This window comes from Anomaloglossus baeobatrachus, chromosome 3 (assembly GCF_048569485.1).
Source record: "Anomaloglossus baeobatrachus isolate aAnoBae1 chromosome 3, aAnoBae1.hap1, whole genome shotgun sequence".
In the NCBI taxonomy this organism is placed as follows: domain Eukaryota; kingdom Metazoa; phylum Chordata; class Amphibia; order Anura; family Aromobatidae; genus Anomaloglossus; species Anomaloglossus baeobatrachus.
Genome location: NC_134355.1, coordinates 478,444,902 through 478,470,915, shown reverse-complemented (window position 1 = coordinate 478,470,915; position 26,014 = coordinate 478,444,902). Strand labels below are relative to the sequence as shown.

Genomic DNA, 26,014 nt, shown 5'->3' with positions numbered 1-26,014 from the left:
TTTTTTTCTCCACTTTTTCTCCACTTTTTCTCCACTTTTTCTCCACTTTTTCTCTCCACTTTTTCTCCACTTCTCCATTTTTTTCTCCATTTTTTCTCCACTTTTTCTCCACTTTTTCTCCACTTTTTCTCCATTTTTGTCTCTACTTTTTCTCTATTTTTTCTCCACTTTTTCTCCATTTTTTCTCCACTTATTCTCCACTTTTTCTCCACTTTTTCTCCACTTTTTCTCCATTTTTTTCTCCACTTTTTCTCCATTTTTTCTCCACTTTTTCTCCATTTTTTTCTCCACTTTTTCTCCACTTTTTTCTCCACTTTTTCTCCACTTTTTCTCCACTTTTTTCTCCACTTTTTCTCCACTTTTTCTCCATTTTTTTCCTCCATTTTTTCTCCACTTTTTCGCCACTTTTTCGCCACTTTTTCTCTACTTTTTCTCCATTTTTTTCTCCACTTTTTCTCCATTTTTTCTCCACTTTTTCTCCATTTTTTCTCCACTTTTTCTCCATTTTTTCTCCACTTTTTCTCCATTTTTTTCTCCACTTTTTCTCCACTTTTTCTCCACTTTTTCTCCATTTTTTTCTCCATTTTTTTCTCCATTTTTTCTCCACTTTTTCTCCACTTTTTCTCCATTTTTTCCTCCACTTTTTCTCCATTTTTTCTCCACTTTTTCTCCATTTTTTTCTCCACTTTTTCTCCACTTTTTCTCCACTTTTTCTACACTTTTTCTCCCCTTTTTCTCTCCACTTTTTCTCCACTTTTTTCTCCACTTTTTCTCCACTTTTTCTCCACTCTTTCTCCACTTTTTCTCTCTACTTTTTCTCTCCACTTTTTCTCCACTTTTTCTCCACTTTTTCCCCACTTTTTCTCCATTTTTTTCTCCACTTTTTCTCCATTTTTTCTCCACTTTTTCTCCATTTTTTTCTCCACTTTTTCTCCACTTTTTCTCCACTTTTTCTCCACTTTTTCTCCACTTTTTCTCTCCACTTTTTCTCCACTTTTTCTCCACTTTTTTCTCCACTTTTTCTCCACTTTTTCTCCACTTTTTCTCCATTTTTTTTCTCCATTTTTTCTCTACTTTTTCTCCACTTTTTCTCCACTTTTTCTCCATTTTTTCTCCACTTTTTCTCCACTTTTTTTCCATTTTTTTCTCCACTTTTTCTCCACTTTTTCTCCACTTTTTCCCCATTTTTTTCTCCATTTTTTCTCCACTTTTTCTCCATTTTTTCTCCACTTTTTCTCCACTTTTTCTCCACTTTTTCTCCATTTTTTTCTCCACTTTTTCTCCACTTTTTCTCCATTTTTTTCTCCACTTTTTCTCCACTTTTTCTCCACTTTTTCTCTCCACTTTTTCTCTCCACTTTTTCTCTCCACTTTTTCTCCACTTTTTCTCCACTTTTTTCTCCACTTTTTCTCCACTTTTTCTCCATTTTTTTCTCCATTTTTTCTCCACTTTTTCGCCACTTTTTCTCCACTTTTTCTCCATTTTTTTCTCCATTTTTTCTCCACTTTTTCGCCACTTTTTCGCCACTTTTTCTCTGCATCCCAATTGTACCTCTACATTGTTCGAGTTTATGTTATTGTTCTCTCACTCTTATGTGATACTGATTATTGTCATTTTTCATGATTACATGCAGATAAGTCCAATCTGACGAAGGCTCAGGCCGAAACGTCATTTGTAACTTGTTTTGGACAAAAACATATATGCTTATGAAACATTTTTTTTTTCTTAATACGGACCAATAAAGAGTGATTTTGCATTACTATCCGTTGTGACTTACTGACTTAGTCTGGGAGATTTAGAGTGCCGAGGTTACTCACTAATTTTATCTATTATTACCTCTGAGCACCTATATACCAGTGAGCAGAGCTTCCTCTACAGTAGTTCTCCGGATTAGGCATTCCCTTACCTCATGAGCAGGGCATTGCAGCTTTGGTAGCAACCATTACGACATGGACTCTGCTGCTGTAGACCCGAGAAGAGTGAATGCAGATTCATTGCATCCACACTCCTCACATGAAGAGTCCGTACTCCTAGAAAATGGGGGATACGTTCCCTGAGTGTCTCACCCCCCATATTCTAGACGGTCCAGAGTCGTCGTGGGACCCCTTTATTTTTTTTCTTACAATAAATTGGTGAAAGAGGAAATGTTTTGGGGACTGTTTTTTCAAATAAATTTCTTTTGTCGATTTTTTTTTTTTTTTTGTTAGTACTGACAGTTTATGATGTTGGGTATATAATAGACGCCATGACATCACAAACTGCTGGGCTTAATCTCAGGTGACTTTACAGCTAGTATCAACCCGATTTATTACCCCGTTTGCCACTGCACCAGGGCACGGGATGAGCTGGGGTGAAGCGCCAGGATTGGCGCATCTAGTGTATGCGCCACGTCTGGGGTGCCTGCGGCCTGCTATTTTTAGGCTGTGAAGGCCCAATAACTATGGACCTTCCCACCCTGAGAATACCAGACCACAGCTGTCCGCTTTACCTTGGCTGGTGATCCAATTTGGGGGGGACCCTACTTTTATTGTGTAATTATTAATATTTATAAAATAATTATAAAAAAGAGCCTGAGGGGACCTCCACATTGGATCCCCAACCACGGTAAAGCTGCCAGCTGTGGTTTTCAGGCTACAGCCGTCTGCTTTACCCTAGCTGGCTATCAAAAATGGGGGGACCCAACGTCATTTTTTTTTTAACTATTTTTTAAATAGAAGAAATTAATGGGCTTCCCTGTATTTTGATTGCCAACCAAGGTAACGGCAGGCAGATGGGGGTGGCAACCCATAGCTGTCTGCTTTATCTGCGCTGAGAATCAAAAATACCGCGGAGCGCTACGTCATTTTTTTAAAGATTTATTTTTACAGCACTGTGATGTCCAGCAATCAAAATACAGGGAAGCCCATTTTATTTTTAGTTATTTAAATAAATAATTAAAAAAAATATATATGGGCTCCCGCTGCATTTTTTGTATTGCTAGCTAAGGGTAATCCAAGCAGCTACTGGCTGCTAACCCCCACTGCTTGGTGTTACCTTCACTGGCAATGGAAAATCCAGAAAAGCATTTTTTATTTTTTTTGCCAAAAAACTACAAAAAAAGGACGTGAGCTTCGCCATATTTTTGTATGCTAGCCAGGTATAGCAGGCAGGTGCTGGAAGAGTTGGATACAGCGCCAGAATATGGCGCTTCTATGAAAATGCCATTTTCTGAGGCGGCTGCAGACTGCAATTCGCAGCAGTGGGGCCCAGAAAGCTCAGGCCAACCTGTGCTGCGGATTCCAATCCCCAGCTGCCTAGTTGTACCTGGCTGGACACAAAAATGGGGCGAAGCCTACGTCATTTGTTTTCTAATTATTTCATGAAATTCATGAAATAATAAAAAAAGGGCTTCCCTTTATTTTTAGTTCCCAGCCGGTTACAAATAGGCAACTGGGGGTTGGGGGCAGCCGTACCTGCCTGCTGTACCTGGCTAGCATACAAAAATATGGCGAAGCCCACATAATTTTTTCAGGGGGCAAAAAACTTCTGCATACAGTCCTGGATGGAGTATGCTGAGCCTTGTAGTTCTGCAGCTGCTGTCTATCTGTATGGAGAAGAGCAGACAGCAGCTGCAGAACTACAAGGCTCAGCATACTCCATCCAGGACTGTATGCAGAATTGTTTTGCCCACCAAAAAAATGACGTGGGCTTCGCCATATTTTTGTATGGTAGCCAGGTACAGCAGGCAGCCACGGGCTGCCTCCAACTCCCAGTTGCCTATTTGTACCCGGCTGGGAACCAAAAATATAGGGAAGCCCGTTTTTTTTAATTATTTCACTTATTTCATGAAATAATTAAAAAACAAATGACGTGGGCTTTGCCCCATTTTTGTGTCCAGCCGGGTACAACTAGGCAGCTGGGGATTGGAATCCGCAGCACAGGTTAGCCCGAGGTTTCTGGGCGCCTCTGCTGCGGATTTCAGTCCGCAGCCGTCCCAGAAAATGGCGCTCTCATAGAAGCGCCATCATCTGGTGCTGTATCCAACTCTTCCAACAGCCCTGGAGCTGGGTGGCTTGTTGGGTAATCATGAGTTAATACTGGCTTTGTTTTACTAGCCAGTATTAAGCCAGAGATTCTTAATGTCAGGCACGTTTGACCCGGCCAATAAGAATCTCCAATAAGGGGTTAAAAAAAACACCACACTTAGAAAAAATACTTTAATAGAAATACATACACAGACACATTAGAGACTCCATCTTTATTACCCCCTGTCAGCCCTCCACGATCCTGCTCTTCTGTCTTCTTTCTTTCTAGTGTAGTAGTAGTGATGATTGTAGTGAGGATGAAGTTCCCCAGCCCATCATGGGCTGAGGCATCTCATCCTCACTACAATCCTCACTAGTGTAGTAGTAGTGATGATTGTAGTGAGGATGAGGTGCACCAGCCCATCATGGGCTGGGGAACCTCATCCTCAGTACAATCCTCACTACAATCGGGAAGCAGCGTGCAGCCTTCACTCCGTGAGTGATCAGTGCTGGCTGTCAGCGGTAACAGCGGTAACGCTGACAGACGCGTTACCATAGCAACGGTGCTCTCGGAGCCGCGGTTAGCGTTGCTATGGCAACGGTGATCTCCGTTAATGACCGGCTGTGTCAGCCGGTCCCTAACGGAATGGGGAGTCGACCGTGTGCTAGAGCATGTCGCTGGTACACGGCGATACACATATGTGCACCGTGTACCAGAGAGATGCACTCGCAGGTCCTACATGACGTGTCATAGTCATGTGACCAATCTGTAGCCAATGAGATAATAGCCACATGACTGGTCACATGGCTATTTTGACGTCACGATAGGTCCTGCATCTCTGCTGGCAGTGCAGGTCACCGGGAGGATTCAGCGATCATCGGATGGAATAGCGGCAGGAGACAGAGTGCAGAAGGGATCGCGAGGACCGGTAAGTGTTATGGCAATGTTTATTAACTGTTTGTGTACATTTATAATGCATTTTTATGTGTTTGTGATTGCCTCCCATTATAGCCTATACGTTCGAGTTTGGTTCGTCGAACGTTCGACGAACCGAACTCGAACGGGACCCCCGTTCGGCGAACCGACCTCGAGCCGAACCGGGACCGGTTCGCTCATCTCTATTGCTAATCTTGTGTTAAACTTCCAACTGGTTGGCTCAATAGTAAACCACAGCACATAGCATTTGCTTTTCCAGTGGTATGGAGGAAGCCAAGAGACCATTGCATAGATTGCTATTGATGTATGACAAAGATTTCTGAAATATCAAGGAAAAGAAGGAATTTAAACATTTCTTCTGCAATTAGACCAGCCTCATATACCTCAGAGCTGCCATTGTCCACTCTACCAAACATGTTAGAACTTGGATCCAGAGGAAGATTTAGATGCTGATTTGGTTGAAGAAGAAGCTGATCGAGAGGATCCTGATTTTCTAGGCCATGAGTCTGTTGAGCCTCACAGACTAACCCAGGTTAATCTAAATTATTTAGTTTGGGTTCTAAATCTATTAAAAAGTTAAGTAGAGCTTTTGGCCTCGAGGCTCAAGGGTTGGCACTTGCTGGTGAAAGGGACCAAAATACAATCTTTCCACCATAAGCAGCTGAACACGTATGTTCAATGGAAGGGGACCTAGTTTGCTGCAATGATACAAACTCTCAGCTAGATGCAATGGGACAAGAGCACAAATCTCAAGGAAGGAAACTGTTTATAGACTATTAAACAGTTTAAAGAGTCATTTCTTCATAATGACCACAAAAATACATCTGTTCTTTTTGCTTATGCAGCAAACCTGAAAGAAATATATAAAAATATCCATCTTCTAAAATATCCATCTTCTGTTATGAAAACTAAGAGTGAAATAGCTATGGTAATCTGAAGGGAATAGACTGGCTACTTAAAGTTTTGTTGTTTTGTGTGTGAAAAACCATTTCACTAAAAAAAACAGATTTTTGTGTACTCACCGTAAATTCGTTTTCTCTTAGCCATCATTGGGGGACACAGGACCATGGGTGTTATGCTGCTTATCCATAGGAGGACACTAAGTAGATGCAAAGATGTTAGCTCCTCCCCTGCAGTATACACCCCCTGGCTCAGCCAGGCTACTTCAGTTTTAGTACACAAGCAGTAGGAGAACAAGTAACAAAAAACGTGAGTGAATACTCATAACAAAAAAGTACTTAGACAGAAAAAAAACTAAGGCCCAACAGGGCAAAAGGGAGGGTGCTGTGTCCCCCAATGATGGCTAATAGAAAACGATTTTACGGTGAGTACACAAAAATCTGTTTTTCTCTGACGCCTCATTGGGGGACACAGGGCCATGGGACGTCCTAAAGCAGTCCATGGGTGGGTAAACAATAAACAACGCAACCCAAGGACTAGGAACCAGTCCCAGATAGCCAGGAGCGCCTACTGAGATAGGTACTCCCCTATCGTTTGCAGAATTTTCCTACCTAGGTTCGCCTCAGCCGAAGCCTGGGTATGGACTCAGTAATGCTCTGAAACAGTATGTAGGCAAGACCAGGTCGCAGCCCTACACCTCTGTTCCACTGAAGCCTGATACCTAATGGCCCAAGAGGCGCCAACTGTTCGCGGCGTTTAATGAGTCCGCAGCCCACTAGGAATGGGCTTGAGTTGCAAGCGGTAGACCTCCTGGATCGCAGAGCGAATCCAGCGAGCCAGCGTTGCCTATGAAGCTGCCTCTCCTTTCTTAGGCCTTTCAAGAATGACGAACAATGAGTCTATGTTCCTAAAGGGGCTGTCCTAGGTACGTAATATCTGAGAGCCCTCACAAGGTCTAGCGAATATAGAACCCTTTCCACCCCAAGGACTGGGTGTGGACAAAAGGAAGGCAGAACAATGTCCTTGTCATATGAAACGGGGAAGTAACCTTCGGAAAAAAATCCGGAAGGGGGCGTTGAACCACCTTGTCCTGATGAAAGATCAGAAAGGGTTCACGGCAAGAGAGTGCTGCCAGTTCTGAAACTTGTCTGATGGACGTAATCGCCACTAAGAATGTTACCTTCCAGGAGAGAAGAGCAAGATAAGATTCCTTAAGAGGTTCAAAAGGGGAACTCTGGATACCGTCCAAAGCTAGATTGAGGTCCCATGGGTCCAGCGACCGTTTATACAGGGAAACTAGAAGGGAAACACCCTTGGAGGACAGTCTTGACTTGCGGATTGCAAGCTAGGCGGTATTGATAGAATATCGAGAGAGATGAAACCTGCCCCTTAAGGGAGCTGAGGGCCAACCCCTTTTGCAACCTGACTGCCAAAAAAAAATAATCAAGAATTCTGGGGATTGCCAGAGGCATAGGTTGGACATTAGATTCCCTGCACTGGGAAAGGAAAGTTTTTCACGTACGGTGGTAAAAACGAGATGAAGGCCGGCTTTCGGGCACTGTACATGGTAGAGATGACCGCAGGAGAGAATCTAACTCTTGTTAAAGTCCAGGTCTCAACGGCCAGGCCGTCAGCTTCAGGGCTCTGGAGTTCTGATGGGAAATGGGCCCTTGGGTCAGCAGGTCTGGGATGCTTACGAGGCTCCATGAGCAATTGTACTAATTCAGCATACCAGGCGCACCTGGGCTAGTCCGGTGCTATTAGAATTACCGGGATTCCTTCTGCCTTGATCTTCCTGATTACTCGCGACAGCAGGGGCAGAGGCGAAAAACATGTAAGGCAGACTGAAACGACTTCAGGAGACTAGAGCATCCGTGCCAATGGACTGTGAATCACGTAACCTGGCTAAGAACGCGGGTACCTTTGCGTTCAACCTTGAGGCCATTAGATCCATGTTTGGTGTACTCCAGTGAGTGCAGATGTGTGGGAACACTCCTGGGTGGAGAAAACCACTCTCCGGCAGCCAGTCGTTGGCGACTTATAAGGTCCGCCACCCAATTCTCTACTCCCGGTATGTGTAACGCTGAAAACACAGACCCCCATCGATTCGGCCCAGGTGAGGATCCTGAGGACCTCGAGAAAAGCTGTCTTGCTGCTGGTACCTCCCTGCCAATTGACCTACGCCACAGCTGTTGCATTGTCCAATTGGACCCGAATCAAACGACCTTCTAGCAGAAGGGGGGAATGACCCGAGCGCGAGAAGATCGCACTGATTTTCAGGATGATTTCTGGGAAGGGAAGACTCCTGGGGTGTCCAACATCCTGAAGCAGTACGCTGCTCCCCAGACTAAGAGGCTGACATCCGTGGTCAGGAGTAGCCAGTCCACTTGGGGGAGAAAAACTCCTTCTCGATATGGAAGAGGACTGAAGCCACCAGCAAAGTGCATACCTGACTGAAGGTGTCAGGTGAAAAGTTCGTCCAAGGAAAAGGGGGCTCTTGTCCCAGGCAGCTAGAAGCGCAAGCTGCAGTGGGCGGTGGTGTGGCTAAGCGAGCAGCACTGCCTCTATAGCCGCCGCTATCCTACCTAGCACTCTCATACTGAATCATATGGAGCGAGAGGAGTACGTAGAGGGCAGTGTATCGCTTGTTGTAGAGCAGTCGCCTTGTCTTGAGGGGAAAATATAAAGCCCCGAAGAGTGTCCAGGGACATGGCCAGGGAGGTGACGGATTTTGACGGGACCGGGGATGATTTGACTGGAGTCAGAAGCCGCCCTAAGCGGGATAGGGTGCCCACAGAGATCTGCACGCTGGTTGAGCCCTTGATGAGGAGGTCATCCAAGCAAGGCAGAACAGCCACTCTCCTGGCGTGAAGGGCACTCATGGCGGCTGCCATGACCTTAGTTAAGACCCTTGGTGCTGTGGCAGAGCTGAGGGTAGGGCCACAAATGAAAATAAGAAGTCCTGAACCGCAAAGCGGAGGAACTTTTGGTGAGCTGGAGCGATGGGTATGTGCAGGTACGCATCCCTGATAGCTAGGGAGGCAAGGAATTCTCCTTCGACCATAAAGGTAATAATGGACCCTAGGAAGTCCATTCTGAATCTCCTTACGTGCACATGTTTGCTCAGGTGTTAGAGGTCCAAGATGGGACGAACTTACCCGTCCTTTTTTGAGGACCACGAGAGGTTGGAAATAGAAGGCCTTGAACCTCTCGCCGTCCGGAACAAGTACCATCACCCCCGCCGTTTGGAGGGAGTGGATTGCTGAGGAGAAGACCTCGTGGTGTTTTGGAGCCTTTGGGAGGGTTAAGAGAAAAGACTGACCAGGGGATCGGGTCCAGAATTCAATGTGGTAACCGGAAGACACAAGGTATCACACCCATTTGTGGTCTGAGGTGGCGGCCCAGATGGAGGAGGACGAGACTCCTTGGTCTTTGTCTAGACTGCCAGGACGAGGTGGACTCGAGGAGGGCTGAAAAGGTCGGGCCCTGCGTGTCTAGTAAAAAACATCCTGGGCTAGAGTTGGGGGAGGGAGGTACTCTTTTCCTCCCGTCGCGTCAGAAAAAAAGAACCTGTCCAGATGATCGGCAAACCATCGGTCTGGAAAGGAGTACTGTGAGAGGCTTCTTAGAGACCGAGTCTGCTCTCCATTATCGGAACCAGAGGGCCTTATGGATGGCTATGGTATTTGAGGCGGCAATAACTGCGCAGGTAGCAGCGCCGAGGGAGGCCTGCATGAGGTACTCTGCCGCCGCAGCAATGTGAACTGTTACATCTGTGAGGGTCTGAGGGAAACTGGTAGTCCTGGTGCCTGTGCGACCCACACGGAAAGGGAGAGGGACCCGCGTCCTCGAGGCAGAGTGATCGAGCTGCTCCACTTGTCTGTCTGTCGGGTCCTTGAAGGAGCATCCATCAAGAAAAAGACAGGAGTGGTCCTTCAGGAAGGCGGAAGCCGGGTGACGGTCCACCGAGGCCGGATCAGCCCAGCCCTTAGAGACAGCTAAGCCAAAGGGGAACCGGGACTCCATGAGTTTACGGATACCAAGGCGGCGTTAAAATCCCTTTTTTTGTTGAGGTTTCTTCATCCTTTTAAAAGGAGACCGCAGGGTCAGTAGTAGTGGATGGGAGATCTTCCACATGCAGAGTTTTGGTTGATTGCTGCAATAAGTCCATCACAGCTTGATCGCTCGGGGAGGTTGAAACCAAGGAATCATCCTGGTACAAACATCATTCCCCTTCCTCTGGCTCCTCAGAGACCGCGGAACATGTGGGGGAACCCCATCTGTGTACCCCAGAGGGAAAACCATGGGGGTCATGCCCTTTTTCTGATCTGCAACCGGTGAAGCAGAGGGCTGATTCTTATCAGAAGGACCCTCTATAGAGGTGTCATCAGACTGCGTTCTGTCCAGGGGCCCCGAGGGGTGTGAGAACGATGTTGCATAGCCAGCACCAGGTTCTGGGAACTGTGCCCATTCCGGGGGACTGGGAGCCGTAGGCTCTGGGCTGGCAGCGGTTGCTGCGGTGGTGGCGGGGGGCTAAGCTACAGGGGCACCGGATTCACAGAAGGAAGAGGTGCTATCATCCCCTAATAGCTCAGCGTCTTATAGTTGTTGCTGTAGTTGTGCAGGGCATAAAACATGTGACTGCAGCCCCTGGCTGATGAGCCACAAACTGATTGTAATGAGGGAGAAATGCGCTGCACAGCTAATATGCAAGTGAGGCTATAGCTCACCCAGAACACTCATAGCCCCTCCTCCTGTGTCACAGTTCCTGTGGGAAGGAGGATGTTGAATGTTTCACGAATTTCCATGTCATCCTTGGCCTGCTGTGCAGGGGCCATGCTAATCTTCTGTGTACCTCTGCATTTGAGCATATGTACTGCTGAAGCTAGCACCCTGTGTGAGGGGGGCGTGGCTTATCGAGTGTTGGAGGGGACGGGGCTTAGCTCTGACAAGAAGGCATGAGAAAATATAATAAACAAAAAATGGTGGGAAGGGACTCCCCTTGCCTCCTCCAGCCCAGCACAACAATGGTGGACAGAAAAACCTCTATAAGTGTACCACAGCTGCGGCTGCACTGAGCCCAGGGAGCTCTCCCCTCCCCCCGCCACAGGTGGAAACTATGTAGGAGTCTTCAATCATAGCCCATGTGCATCCAGTCAGTGTGACCTTTGCTCCAATTTCCTGTCAGGTAGCCAGTGTGCAGATTCTGATGCCTGCTGGCAGAACTTATATCAACTCAGACCCTGCCAGAGGGAGTGAGGAAGTTTTCATCTGCTCTGTGCTCTGGAAAAATCGGAATGATCTCACCTCAGCTCCTGTGGAGATGGCAGTCTGGTCACACTTAGTGCAGAACTTTTATCAACTCACAGCCTGCAAGAGGGGCTGAAGAAGTTTTCATCTGCTCTGGGCTCTGGAAAATCAGTGCCATGAGACCTGTTATCCAGTGAGTAACAGCCCAAGATCCAGCGTCGCAGGAGAGGGTACGGGGAGGCGATACTCCGCGTTCCCACCTGTTGATGGCTTTGGGAAATCGGTCCCCGAAGGAACTGTTGCCCTCTAAAAGCAAAACATTCTTGCTGCAGTAGTCTGCAGAGATGTGCCTCCTGTAGACACTAAGCTAAAACTGAAGTAACCTGGCTGAGCCAGGGGGTGTATACTGCAGGGGAGGAGCTAAAATCTTTGCATCTACTTAGTGTCCCCCTATGGATAAGCAGCATAACACCCATGGTTCTGTGTCCCCCAATGAGGCATCAGAGAAATAGCGGCTACCAAGAAACAGTTTGACTCCTAGAAGAAAGAATGTCCTGCATCATCCTCTAATAGCTCCACATAAAACATGGGCTGATGAAGAACTGTTAAAATGATGGATTGTGAGAGTGAGGGTTTGTATACGTATCTCAGACACAAGTTTCCACAAATCAGTGAGGCCAAAATCAAGAAGGTAATTTTTGTGGGGCCACAAATAAGGGAAATTATGAGTCATTTGAAAATGTAGTGGTGAACTTCCAGGCAACCATAAAGCACCAAACTATAGAGCTCTTCTGACTGAGTTATTACAATGTTTAAAAAAATTGGGATGCAATATGTCTCTCAAGAAACAGTAGCAACCAAAAGTTTTGCATTTTTTTTAAAGTGTGATTACGTCTGTTTGGTTGTTGTGATGCCATTTTCCTTGCCATTTTCCTTGTGATTTTACCAAACCAAAAGCAAATGGTTGTCAGATCTAAGGTTAAAAATTGTGTTTGACATTGTGTTATCTCTTTTTGTTTGCTAGTTTTCAACTATTACTGTGCCAAACGTTTTTAATATTTTGCTGTGGTTAGTCTAATTTTGACAATTTTATTTTAGTGTGTGTTTTTTTTTATAAAACATGGCAAAGAGAAATCCAAATTTATCAACAGATGTCAGGAAGCTTATTATTGTGAGTGTAAAGTCAGGCAAAAGTTAAAAAGAGGAAGCAATGGAATTCAATTGCTCTCAGAGTCAAGTGTCATGCATAAAAAAGAAAGAAAAGAAAGGTTATCGAACAGATGACAAACCTACAAGTGAACGACCATGGAAATCTTGCTCCAAAGTTGATCCCATTATTAAGAAAAGTTTGTATCTGATGTCCATAACAGTGTTGTACAGATGTTGCACACAATGAGCAAAGAAGATAGGGTTAAAAAAAAGTTGTCAAACTGCCGTCCGATGGCTAAGAGCAGTAGGCTTGATTGCATGAGTTCAAGTCAAGATGCCTGTCATCTCTACAAAGAAACGAAAAGTCCAACTTGAGTTTCCCAAAGAACACAGCCAATGGAAAGTGACAGATTGGTCTAAGATGTTTTGATCGGATGAATCCAAGTTCAATCTGTTTGGTAGTGATGAAAAGCACTAAACATACCACCAAATTGAAAATTGTAATGATGTAAGGTAACAAACACCTACAGTGAAACATGGTGGTGACAAAGTCATGGTGTGAGGCTGCTTTTCTGCATCTGTCATTGGCCAGCTGCATATAATTGATTGAAATATGAATGCTATTATGTACAAGGTAATACTGGAGAATTTAATTCTGCCATATGGTAAAACCAAAGTAGGCATGGGCTGGAAATTCCAGCAAGACAATAATCCAATTTAGTAAAAAAAATGGTTAGCAAAGAAAATGCTCTCATGTTGCAATGGCCAAGCCAATCACCTGATTTACACCCTATAGAGCACTGTTGGGATGAATTTGAATGATAAGTTGGGGGTCCATAAATGGTTGTGGAGAAAAAGGTAGCATAGAAAGAACTGTGCACTCCAATATGGTTTTTATTCACAAAAAATCCAAAAAACTGACAGAAACATACTTGTTAAAAACATTTAAATAACTACAAAAGGAAGCAGCAGTAGGATAGGGGATGGATATAATAATCCTTGTTAAGTCCCCAAAGTTAATGCTGAGGCACAAATAAATAATGAATTATGCAATGTACAGATGTCACACAAAATGCACATTATGGTGGTGTTAAACAACAAACTAAATGGTATTTAACTAGGACAAATAATAAAGATGAGCAAGTACAGATAGAAGTTTCAACAAATCAAATAAAAATGGTTACTAGCAAAGTCAAAATAGAATGACAACCATACTGGAGAGCAAAACATGAAGGGAATATATATCAGGACCCCAGAACATTCAAGACACAATAAAAAATTAATACAGAATAAATGTAAAATTTTTGAGCAAAACTGATAAAAAAATTGTTTAAAAGAACAGAGAGTCCTCAGTGGTTGATACCTTTTAATGGCTAACTGAAAAGATGGTAATAATTGCAAGCTTTCGAGACTACTCAGGTCTCTTCATCAGGCATGGTATAACACAAAATCTGAAGAGTCACGTATTTATACACAATGTTGTGTATAAATACGTGACTCTTCAGATTTTGTGTTATACCATGCCTGATGAAGAGACCTGAGTAGTCTCGAAAGCTTGCAATTATTACCATCTTTTCAGTTAGCCATTAAAAGGTATCAACCACTGAGGACTCTCTGTTCTTTTAAACAATTTTTTTATCTCTACTGGCTAACACGGTACAAAGATATATTTTACTTGAGCAAAACTGATCATACGAGTTGGCGCCTGTACCCATAACAATAAAGATGAATAGTTTGCAGATCCTTCAAGATGTCTTGAATACCTTAGTGAGTTCAATGCAAAGTCAGTGTGGTGCAGTATTTAAAGCAAGAGGTTATGCAACAAATTACTAAGTTACAGCACTGTAAACAATGAATTACTCCATGGGATGTGATCAATAAATAGTATATTCAAAACTATTGGCAGTCAGTTTTCCTTAATTAAATTACCATACCTATAATCAAAAACATTCTGGTAAAAATTAAGGAAAATGTCATCACAACAACCAGACAGAAGTAATCAGACTTTTTTAAAAATGCACATTTTTTTGTCACTACTGTATATTTACTGGGCTCCCATTTAGATTTTTTTTCCCCAATAACTTTAGAGATGTCAGTGACAAGTTTCATTAGGAAATCGGTATAGGATAGTTAAGAGAAATTGAGCCCAAAAATGCTCGCAAACTAATGTTGGGGACTAAAAAAAGGACGCATTTGTAGCTAAATATTCAAGAAAATAGAACTCTTTTGTTAAAATAATAAAAAAAAAAATAGAATTTTGTATTAACAAAGTCCTGTTAAAAGTTTTCAAAAATGTAAATGTGTGTTACTCAAAATCTCTGTTTGATACAAAAAGTCTAAAAGCAAATTTGGAATCAGGGTACAAATTGTCCGAAAAAAACAACCTATTTTACGTGATTAACACAAAAAATAATATTTTATAGGTTAGTGTAATCTAGCAGTTTCCAGCTTTCTAAACATTAATAAAAGCATGGATGGACAGTTTTATGCACTTCTGAAAGTTGCCCTTGTGAAAATTAAAATTTCGGGCAAAAGCAACATGTTTGTTGGAAAAAGTTTATTTTTTAATTTTCATGTCTCAATATTAAAAATTCGGTGAAGCATTTGTGGGTTTAAGTTGCTCACCACCTCACTAGATAAATTCATTGAGGGGTATAGTTTCCGAAATGGGGTCACTTGTGGAGGGTTTCCACTGTTTAGGCACAACAGGGGCTTGGCATATGCGACATGGCTTCCGTTAGGCCGGCTTTGCACACTACGACATCGCAGGTGCGATGTCGGTGGGGTCAAATCGAAAGTGACGCACATCCGGCGTCACTTGTGATTTTTGTAGTGTGTAAAACCTTTTTGATACGATGAACGAGCGCATAAGCGTCGTTATCGTATCATCGGTGTAGTCTCCAACATTTCCATAATGCCGGTCCAGAGGCAGCACACATCGCTGTGTGTAAAACCGCTGGAGCAAGTAACATCACCTTACCTGCATCCCGGCTGCTATGAGAAGGAAGGAGGTGGGCGGGATGTTTACATCCTTCTCATCTCTGCCCCTCCATTGCTATTGGCCACCTGTCGTGTGATGTCGCTGTGATGCCGCACGGCCCCGCCCCCTTAGGAAGGAGGCGGTTTGCCGGCCAGAGTGACATCGCAGGACAGGTGAGTGCATGTGAAGCTGCCATAGCGATAATGTTCGCTCCGGCAGCTATCACAAGATATCGCACGTACAACGGGGGTGGTGACTATCGCACTCGACATCGCAGCATCGGCATGCGATGTTGTAATGTGCAAAGCCGGCCTTAGTTCTTTCAGTAATTTTGTGCTCCAAAAACCAAATTGTACTCTTCTCTTCCAAGCCCCTGCCTTGCACCCAAACAGTAATTTTCAACCACATATGGGGTATCCATATACTCTGGAGAAATTGCACTACAAATTTTGCTGTCCATTTTCTCCTGTTAACATAATAATAATACATAATAATACATATTGGGTAAAAGCAAAATGTTTGTGGGAATTATTTTTTTTTTAATTTTCACAGCTCAACGTCATGCAATTCTTTAATTTTGTTGAAAAAAAGTAAGATTTTCATTTTTGTCTTCCACATTGATTTAATTCCTGTGAAGCCCCTAATGGTTTTAACTTCTTGAATGTGGAGTTGAGCCCTTTGAGGGGTGCAGTTATTAAATTGTGTCACTTTTAGGTAATCTCTGTCATATAGGCCCCTCAATAACTTCAAAATGTGATGTGATCCTTAAAAACTTGGTTTTGTAAATTTTGATGAAAAAAAAATAGAAATTGCAGCTAATTAGACAAGAGTGGACCAGAACTTTATAGTTCAGTTTTTGTATTGAACACAAACTTCCAAAAAAATGTGTTGGAGTTTGGTTTGGAGTTGGTGCTGTACATATGCAAACTACTAGAGCGAGCATCACTCAGCGCTTGGCCAGTGTGAACTGCTTGCAGTGTTTGAATAGCTCGTGCTAGGGGTAAAATTAGTGTCATCGGATGTAGCGTGTATAGAAAAAAAAAAAATGAAAAAACTCGCCCTCCCCCGAAGTGCTCTGTTAGAGACTCACTGTATGTGGGCGGAGAGCTGAACTGCCCAATCAGTGCCTTCAATGAGGTTTTGGGTCAAGTTTGGGTCCAAAAAGAACTTTATCTAAAGTGCAGCTCAACACGCAGAAATCGAACTTTAGTCGTCGGTCCGCTCATTTCTATTGATAATCTTTTAACTCTTCTAGCTTCTTAACAAATAAAATTATGTTTCTAAACTGATGCTGATGTTAAGTAGACATGTGGGAAATGTTATTTATTACCTACTTTGTGTGACATACTTATCTGGTTTAGCACTAGAACTACTGAGGTAGTCATTTTGACTACTTTGCACCATGTATTTCTATATAGGTGTCACGAGTCCAGTAGTTCTAGTGTTAAAGAAAATCTGTCACCAGATTTTTGCTACCCTATCTGAGAGCAGCATAATGTAGAGAAACAGTCCCTGATTCCAGTGATGTGTCACTTACTGAGCTGTTTGCTGTCTTTTTTGATAAAATCAATGTTTTCTCTGTTGCAGATCCAGATTTTATACAGAGCTGATGAATATGAATATAACACGCCAAGTATTCCTCTAATGATAATCCACTTCTGATTAAACAGTGATTTTATCAAACTACGCAAAGCAGCCCACTGGAAGCAGGATCTCTATCCCCTACATTATGCTACTCTCAGATGGTGTTAAAAACTTGGTGACAAATTCCCTTATGTTTAACAAGAACTTGAAACTTCTATGCAGAAAAAAATAGAATTTATTTTAGCATCCACTTGAAAAAATTTGGGCTCGTTTTGGCCAATAGGCCTTCATCAGAACTACAAAGCAGAAATAATAAAACAATATTTCTTAGATACACGCAAGAATATGTAATATGTAAAACAACAAACAAATGGATAACAGAAATGCATAAAGAATTATATACACAACACAAACATTGTGAAAGCAGATCCTGTGTAATTATGACATCACTAGGACTATTTTGTTGAGAAAAAGGCATATTGTGGGATATACATGCACAATGGTACTAATTTCCAACATATTATATATCATATATACAAAAAGTCTGAGAAACAAAAAAAATATGACAATAATGTACAAAAGATACTGCAGACAATGGCTGTTCACGTCATGCTGTCCCATCAGATAGATCAAATCTGGAGAGATGGGAACTACTGTTAATAAGTATGTAAAAATAGGGAAATGCATGCCATACTCACAAAATTGTAGTGAAAAATGATATGGTGTGCAGCATTCAATTCTGCAGAACATTTTACTAAAGAAAAATACTACATGAAACTAAAAGAACATTTAGCAATAAATATCATGGTAAAAATGGCAATGCCAGCCTATTATACGCACTCAGACGCTGACAGGGAATGTCTAGTAAAAGACTCTGTTTGGCTTGCAGCGCTGTGATAAGCAGTTGGTACGTGCTGGAGAGAAGCGCTGTGTAATTAAGGAAGCGGGCTTTTTAAATAGACCATGTAATTCCCCACTGCATGGCATCTCCCAGTTCATGTATGATGAAAAGACAGTTTTTGGCATGTTTTTTATTTTTTTTACAGTGTTTACTGAAGGAGTTAACAAGTTTGACAGTTTTATAGATTAGGTTGCTATGGAAGCGGTGATACCAAACATGTGTACTTTTTTTTAACAATTTATTGGAATATTTTTTTATTTTTTTTGTTCTTTATTTTCTATATTTTTTTAAATATTATTTCTGTTTTAACTTTTTTTTACTTTATCACTTAGTCCCTTTATGGGACATTACCCCACAATACTCTGATTGAATGTTCTGCAGTGCTTGATCACTGCAGAACATCGCAGCTATCTGAGCTGTACTGAAAAAAGCTTGATAGATCATGCAGCAGGGTAACCTCAGGTAACCATGACAATGATCGGACCCCCACAATTACATTGTAGAGGTCCTGATCGGATGGGAGAGGGAGTGCAATTCCTCTCCCAATACCATAAGTGCCGCGATTGATATCGATCACGGTATTTAGGAGGTTATAAAGTCAGAGATGGCATGGAGACTGTTCCTGGCAGTGAGGGCTGGTGCTTGGCTTTTAGGAATGCCGAGTTCCTGGTGGCGATCGTGGGGACACGGGGTGCTGTGCTCAAACAATTGCCAAGAGTTACCGGTACATCATTGGTAGGTAAGCACCCAAAAAATAGGACATATTGTTACATTCTTGGTCAAGAAGGGGTTAAGAATATTGTATTTATTTTACATTAATGTTTAGCATTTTTAGTTTAGATGAATGGTTGGAGTTTAAAATTATTTTTTTATACTAGCCAATATATTCATCATACAGTATCAGTTGTAAATTGGATATCATACTGTCCATTTTTACAAATACTTTATTTTAGATTTGTGAAACATCATTTCTATTTTCCATGTAGATATGACTTTGTTGTGATGCAGGGAATGCTATAAGTCAGTTTACAGTAGATACCTTTAAATTGTACTTCAACCAAGCTCTTAGATCTTATAAAAACACATAAGCTCCTAAATCTGAAAAGATCCTGTTCCATTTAATCCCCTGCAGAGCCTCACAGTTTGACTGTAGAAAAATACACAGTTCCCCTACTCCATGATAAACACAGAATGATAGGTTTTTTGTTGATTTTTTGTCTTTTCAAGTGTAGAGAAATTTACTAATACAGTGTAGTCAGACATAAATTATGTCTGACATATTTAAAGAGGACGTACTGGTTATCCTGACACTTCCGTTTTCACAAACATTAAAATGCACGGGAGCAGTTTCTTAGAATTCTGCTTTGTTCTGCCTACTGGAGTTCACTGAATGGCTTACTGAACTTGGACTAGGAAAAAAATTATTACATTTAGACTCCCAGGCCTCCTGATGATCCGGAATAAAGGGCAAAGAAACGCGTTGAGGCTAGAGATGAGCCAATCCCCTAGGGTTCGAGTTCGGTTCGTCGAACGGAGGACAAGTTGTTGAACGTTCGAAGAACGTTCGACGAACCAATTCGAACCCCATTGGCAAACACAAACAAACAAAAAACAATGGCAGGCAAACACAAACACATAAAAACAAATTATACATGTATACATACAGTTAATAAACGTTGCCATTACACTTACAGGTCTCCGCAACGCGTCCTGCACTCTATCTCCCGCCGTTTTTTCTTCCAATAATCGCTGCGTCCTCCCGGTAACCAGCACTGAAGATAGGACCTTCCGTGACGTCAAAATAGCATGTGACCAGTCACGTGTCTATTATCTAATTGGCTAAAGACTGGTCACTTGGCTAGACATCATACTAGGTCCTGTTAGTGCATCTCACCGGTACGCGGTGCTCGTTCCAGAATCTCCATGCACCGGTGAAATGATCTGGCACATGGTCGGCTTCCCCGTTCCTGCATGTGGGCGCTCTTTACAGAGTCAGCCCACATGCATGGATTGGCTGCCACAGCCGGTAAATAGCGGCAGCGGGAATCACGTGATCGGAGATTGCCATTGCTATAGTAACAGTAGCAGCGGTGACGTCACTGCTTACAGCCCGCAGCCTCTGCTCACTCACTGAGTGATTAGACTGTACGGAGCAGCAGCGTCTTCCTCCCATGCAGTGCTGTCTGATGTAGCAGAGCTTTATAAGTTGAAGGAGAAATAAGACAGAAGACCAGGATCGTGGAGGGCTGGCAGGGAGTAATAAACATGGAGTCTCTAATGTGTCTGTGTATTTATTTCTATTAAAGTTTTTTTTCTCTGTGTGGTGTCTTTTATTTAAACAAAGCTAGTATTAACTCATTACTACCCAGCAAGCCACTCGGCTTCAGGGCTGCTGGAAGAGTTGGACACAGCGCCAGATAATGGCGCTTCTATGAAAGTGCCATTTTCTAGGGTGGCTGCGGACTGCAATTCGCAGCAGAGGGGCCCAGAAAGCTCAGGCCAACCTGTGCTGCGGATTCCAATTGACAGTTGCCTAGTTGTATCTCGCTGGACACAAAAATTGGGTATCACGTCATTTTTTTTTTAATTATTTCATGAAATTTGTGAAATAATTAAAAAAAAAAGGGCTTCCCTATATTTTTGGTTCCCAGCCGGGTGCAAATAGGCAACTGGGGGTTGGGGGCAGCCATACCTGCCTGCTGCACCTGGCTAGCATACAAAAATATGGCGAAGCCCAAGTCATTTTTTTTTGGGTGCAAAAAATTCCTGCATACAGTCATGGGTGGAGTATGCTGAGCCTTGTAGTTTTGCAGCTTCTCTCTGCTCTCCTGAATACGCTAGTGAATGGAGCATGCTGAGCCTTGTAGTTCTGCTCCCCCTGCCTCTCCCTCCAGCATACAGTCCTGGATAGAGAATGCGGAGCCTTGAAGTTCTGCAGCTGTTGTCTGCTTTCCTCCATACAGACAGACAGTAGAAAGCAGATGCAGAACTACAAGGTTCAGCATACTCCATCAAGGACTGTATGCAGGATTTTTTTGCCCCCCCATGCTTCGCCATGTTTTTTATGCTAGCCAGGTATAGCAGGCAGCTATGGGCTGCCCCCAACCCCCAGCTGCCTATTTGTACCTGGCTGGGAGCCAAAAATATAGGGAAGCCCTTTTTTTAATTATTTTATGAATTTCATGAAATAATTAATAAGAAAAATGATGTGGGCTTTGCCCAATTTTTGTGTCCAGCCAGGTACAACTAGGCAGCTGGGGATTGGAATCCGCAGCACAGAATGCCCAAGCTTTCTGGCCACCCCTGCTGCAAATTGCAGTCCGCAGCTGCACCAGAAAATGGCGCGTTCATAGAAGCGCCATCTTCTGGTGCTGTATCCAACCCCTCCAGCTGCCCTGGTGACGAGTGGCTCGCTGGGTAATAGTGGGGTTAGGGCTAGCTGTATATTATCAACTGGCCCTAAGCCCGAAATTCATGTTGTCACGCCAATATTAGACATGGCCACCATGAATTTCTAGTACAGATAAAAAAAAACACAACACACAGAAAAATATTTTTATTAGAAATAAAACACAACACAATTAGTGACTCCATCTTTATTGAAATAAAGAACCCCCCTCCGCAGTAATCAATCAATCAATCAATTAGGTGCGACAGTCCCAGGGGACTCCACTTAGCTCATCCCAAATTGCCCTGCTGCAGTGGCAATCGGATTAATAATGAGTTTAATCATGCCAGGCGTCTCCCCGAGATACCTTTCATGATTAAACTGAAAGTTAAAGTAAAGTAACACACACCGCGAAAAATCCTTTATTAGCAATAAAAGACAAAAAATACCCTGGTTTACCCCTTTATTAATCCCAAAAATACCCCTCCAGGTCTGAAGTAATCCACACAACACTCAGCTCTGCTCCCTGAAGATATAGTAGCACCGTAGCAATGAAGTGACTCACGCGGTTAGCAGAGACTTCAGGCAGCAGTGCACTAGTGCACTGCAGACTTCAAGATCAACAAATCTGCCTATCTATACCATTTGAGGCACCAGACTAGTGGATAAAGCACCTGCCTAAGAAGCATAATGTTGGGACTTCTGGTCACAGTCTGGTAAAGATTTTTGGGGGGTTTTTTTACTTTTAATTTTAAATTATAATTATTATCTATTTATAAAGTGAAAGTAAATAAACACACACCGCGAAAAATCCTTTATTTGGACTAAAAGACAAAAAAACACAGTTTCACCATTTAAGTAAAATCCTCCAATACCCCTCCAGGTCCGACGTAATCCACATGACACTGTCATCTCTGCTACAGAACACGAGTGCTTTGTATGAGCTCCACGTAGCAATCAAGTGAATCATGTAGTCAGCTGAGATGTTCTCTTTCACATTAGAGGCAATAGCTGAGTGGATAGAGCACTTACCTAAGAAGCATAAGGTTGTGAGTTCTAGACCGAGTAAAGATTTTTTTTTTTTTAATTTTAAATTATATTTAGAATACATTTCTAAATATAATTTAATTATGCACTGAGGGGAGGATCCGGACATCAGCTGTGAGCTCTCTATCTCTCTCCTTTCTCTCTCCTTTTTTTCTCTCTCTCCTTTCTCTCTCCTTTTTTTCTCTCTCTCCTTTCTCTCTCTCTCCTTTCTCTCTCTCCTTTCTTTCTTTCTCTCTCTTTCTCTCTTTCTAGTTCTCTCCTTTCTCTCTCTCCTTTCTCTCTCTCCTTTCTTTCTCTCCTTTCTCTCTCTCCTTTTTTTCTCTCCTTTCTCTCACTCCATTCTCTCTCTCCTTTCTTTCTCTCTCTCCTTTCTCTCTCTCCTTTCTTTCTCTCCTTTCTCTCTCTCCTTTCTTTCTCCGCTTTCTCTCTCTCCTTTTGCTCTCTCCTTTTTTTCTCTCTCTTTCTCTCTCTCTCTCTTTCTCTCCTTTCTCGCTCTCTCCTTTCTCTCTCTCCAATATTTCTCTACTTTCTCTCTCTCCTTTTTCTCTCTCCTTTCCTTGTCTCCTTTATCTCGCACTCTCCTTTATCTCTCTCCTTTCTTCCTTTCCTTTCCCTATCTCTCTCCTTTCTCTCTCCTTTCTTTCTCTCTCTTTTCTCTCTTTCCTTCATTTTTCTCCTTTCTCTCTCTCCTTTCCTTCTCTAATTTCTCTCTACTTTCGCTCTCTCCTTTCTTTACCTCTCTCTCTCTCCTTTCTCTCTCTCCTTTTCTTCTCTCCTTACTCTCTCTCTCTCCTTTCTCTCTCTCCTTTCTTTCCCTCCTTTCTCTCTCCCCTTTCTTTCTCTCCTTTCTCTTTCTCTCTCTCTCCTTTCTCTCTCACCTTTCTTTCTCTCCTTTCTCTCTCTCTCCTTTCTCTCTCTTTTCTCTCTCTCTCTCCTTTCTCTCTCTCCTTTCTTTCTCTCCTTTCTCTCCTTTCTTTCTCTTCTTTCTCTTCTTTCTCCTCTTTCTCCTCTTTCTCTTCTCTCAATTCTTTCTCGTTTTCTTAATCTCTCTTCTTTCTCTCTCTCTCTCCTTTCTCTCTCTCCTTTCTCTCTCTCCTTTCTTTCTCTCCTTTCTCTCTCTCCTTTCTTTCTCTTCTTTCTCTACTTTCTCTTCTTTCTTTTCTTTCTCCTCTTTATCTTCTCTCTCTTCTTTCTCTCTTTCTCTCTCTCTCTTCTTTCTCTCTCTTCTTTCTCTATTTCTCTCTCTCTCTCTTCCTTCTCTCTTTCTCTTCTTTCTTCTCTTTCGCTTCTTTCTCTCGCTCTTCTATCTCTCTTTCTCTCTCTCTTCTTTCTCTCTCTCTCTTTCTCTCTTGCTCTTCTTTCTCTCTCTCTCTCCCTCTCTTCTTTCTCTCTCTCTCTCTTTCTCAGACCTGGCGATGATCAGCTGATGCCGTCACCTGACGGCATCAGCTGACACTATAAGTCGAGTGGTGAGGCCGGCTTTTTACCGCCCGGCCGGCTTAACTATCAGCTGATGCTGTCGGACAGGAGTCTGCAGTGAAGTGTGTAGTTTGTTTTGGTTTTTTTTTGCACTGATGCATCATCTAATTGTATAAAAGCTGTTTATACAGTCAGCTGCTGTGTCATGTGATTCAGGCCCTTGAACTTGACACATCATCTGATCGCTTTGCCTTCCAGCAAACCGATCAGATGATAATGGATCCGTATTGGACGGCGCGGGACCCTTGACCCAGGATTACTGCGAAGGGGGGTTCTTTATTTCAATAAAGATGGAGTCACTAATTGTGTTGTGTTTTATTTGTAATAAAAATATTTTTCTGTGTGTTGTGTTTTTTTTTATCTGTACTAGAAATTCATGGTGGCCATGTCTAATATTGGCCTGACACCATGAATTTCGGGCTTAGGGTCAGTTGATAATATACAGCTAGCCCTAACCCCATTATTACCCAGCAAGTCACCCGTCACCAGGGCAGCTGGAGGAGTTGGATACAGCACGAGAAGATGGCGCTTTTATGAAAGCGCCATTTTCTGGGGCGGCTGCAGACTGAAATTCGCAGCAGGGGTGCCCAGAAAGCTTGGGCATCCTGAGCTGCGGATTCCAATCTCCAGCTACCTAGTGGTACCTGGCTAAACATAAAAATTTGGCGAAGCCCGCGTCGTTTTTTTTTTAATTATTTCATGAAATTCATGAAATAATTAAAAACAGGGCTTTCCTATATTTTTGGTTCCCAGCCGGATACAAATAGGCAGCTGGGGGTTGGGGGCAGACGTACCTGCCTGCTGTACCTGGCTAGCATACAAAAATATGGCGAAGCCCACGTCATTTTTTTGGTGGGCAAAAAACTCCAGCATACAGTCCTGGATGGAGTATGCTGAGTTTTGTAGTTCTGCAGCTGCTGTCTGCTGCCTGTCTGTATGGAGGAGATCAGACAACAGCTGCAGAACTACAAGGCTCAGCATGCTCCATTCACTAATGTGTGCAGGAGAGCAGACAGCAGCTGCAGAACTACAAGGCTCAGCATACTCGATCCAGGACTTTATGCAGGAGTTTTTTGCCCACCAAAAAAAAAGATGTGGGCTTCGCCATGTTTTTGTATGCTAGCCAGGTACAGCAGGCAGCTATGGGCTGCCCCCAACCTCCAGCTGCCTATTTGTACCTGGCTTGGAACCAAAAATATAGTGAATCTCATTTTTTTTAATTATTTAACTTATTTCATGAAATAATTAAAAAACAAATGACGTGGGCTTCACCATATTTTTGTGTCCAGCCAGGTACAACTAGGCAGCTGGGGATTGGAATCCGCAGCACAGGTTAGCCCAAGCTTTCTGGGCCCCTCTACTGCGAATTGCAATCTGCAGCCGCCCCAGAAAATGGCGCTTTCATAGAAGCGCCATCATCTGGCACTGTATCCAACTTTTCCAACAGCCCTTGAGTCGGGTGGCTTGCTGGGTAATCATGAGTTAATACTAGCTTTGTTTTACTAGCTAGTATTAAGCCAGAGATTCTTAATGTCAGGTAAGTTTGACCCGGCCATTAGGATTCTCCAATAAAGGGTTAAAAAAGACACCACACAGAGAAAAAATACTTTAATAGAAATAAATACACAGACACACTTAGAGACTCCATGTGTATTACTCCCTCTTATTCCTCCATGATCCTGCTCTTCTGTCTTCTTTCTCCTTCAACACATGCAGCTCTGCTACATCAGCAGCGCTGCTTTGGAAGAAGACGGTGCTGCTTCCCGTGCAGTCTTTTCACTCTGTGAGTGATCAGAGGGTGCGTGCTGTTAGCGGTGACGTCACCACTGAAAGGCACGTTGCTATAGCAACGGTGATCTCCGTTATTGACCGGCTGTGGCAGCTGGTGAATAACGGAACGGGAAAGCAGACCGGCATCCCGACCATGTGCTGGAGCATGTCACTGGTACATGGAGATACACAAATGATCACCGCATACTGGAGAGATGCACTGACAGGTCCTAGCATGATGTCAAAGCCATGTGACCAGTCTGTAGCCAATGAGATAATAGACACGTGACTGGTCACATGCTATTTTCACGATTAGAGATGAGCGAACCGGTCGCGGTTCGGCTCGAGGTCAATTCGCCGAACGGAGCTCCCGTTCGAGTTCGGTTCGTCGAACGTTCGACGAACCGAACTCGAACCAATAGGCTATAATGGGAGGCAATCACAAACAGATAAAAATGCATTATAAATGTACACATACAGTTAATAAATATTGCAATAACACTTACCGGTCCCCGCGATCCCTCCTGCACTCTGTCTCCTGCCGCTAATCCATCCGATGATCGCTGAATCCTCCCGGTGACCGGCACTGCCAGCAGAGATGCAGGACCTATCGTGACGTCAAAAT

At 43.2% G+C, this 26,014-nt stretch overlaps 1 protein-coding gene and 1 pseudogene across 1 annotated transcript in view; one reads left to right on the top strand and one right to left on the bottom strand.

Moving 5' to 3' along the window:
• Positions 1-26,014, top strand: part of NAALADL2 (N-acetylated alpha-linked acidic dipeptidase like 2) — a 937,508-nt gene that overhangs the window by 328,358 nt on the left and 583,136 nt on the right. The window lies entirely within an intron of this gene.
• LOC142297914 (U6 spliceosomal RNA) lies at positions 10,620-10,733 on the bottom strand (annotated as a pseudogene).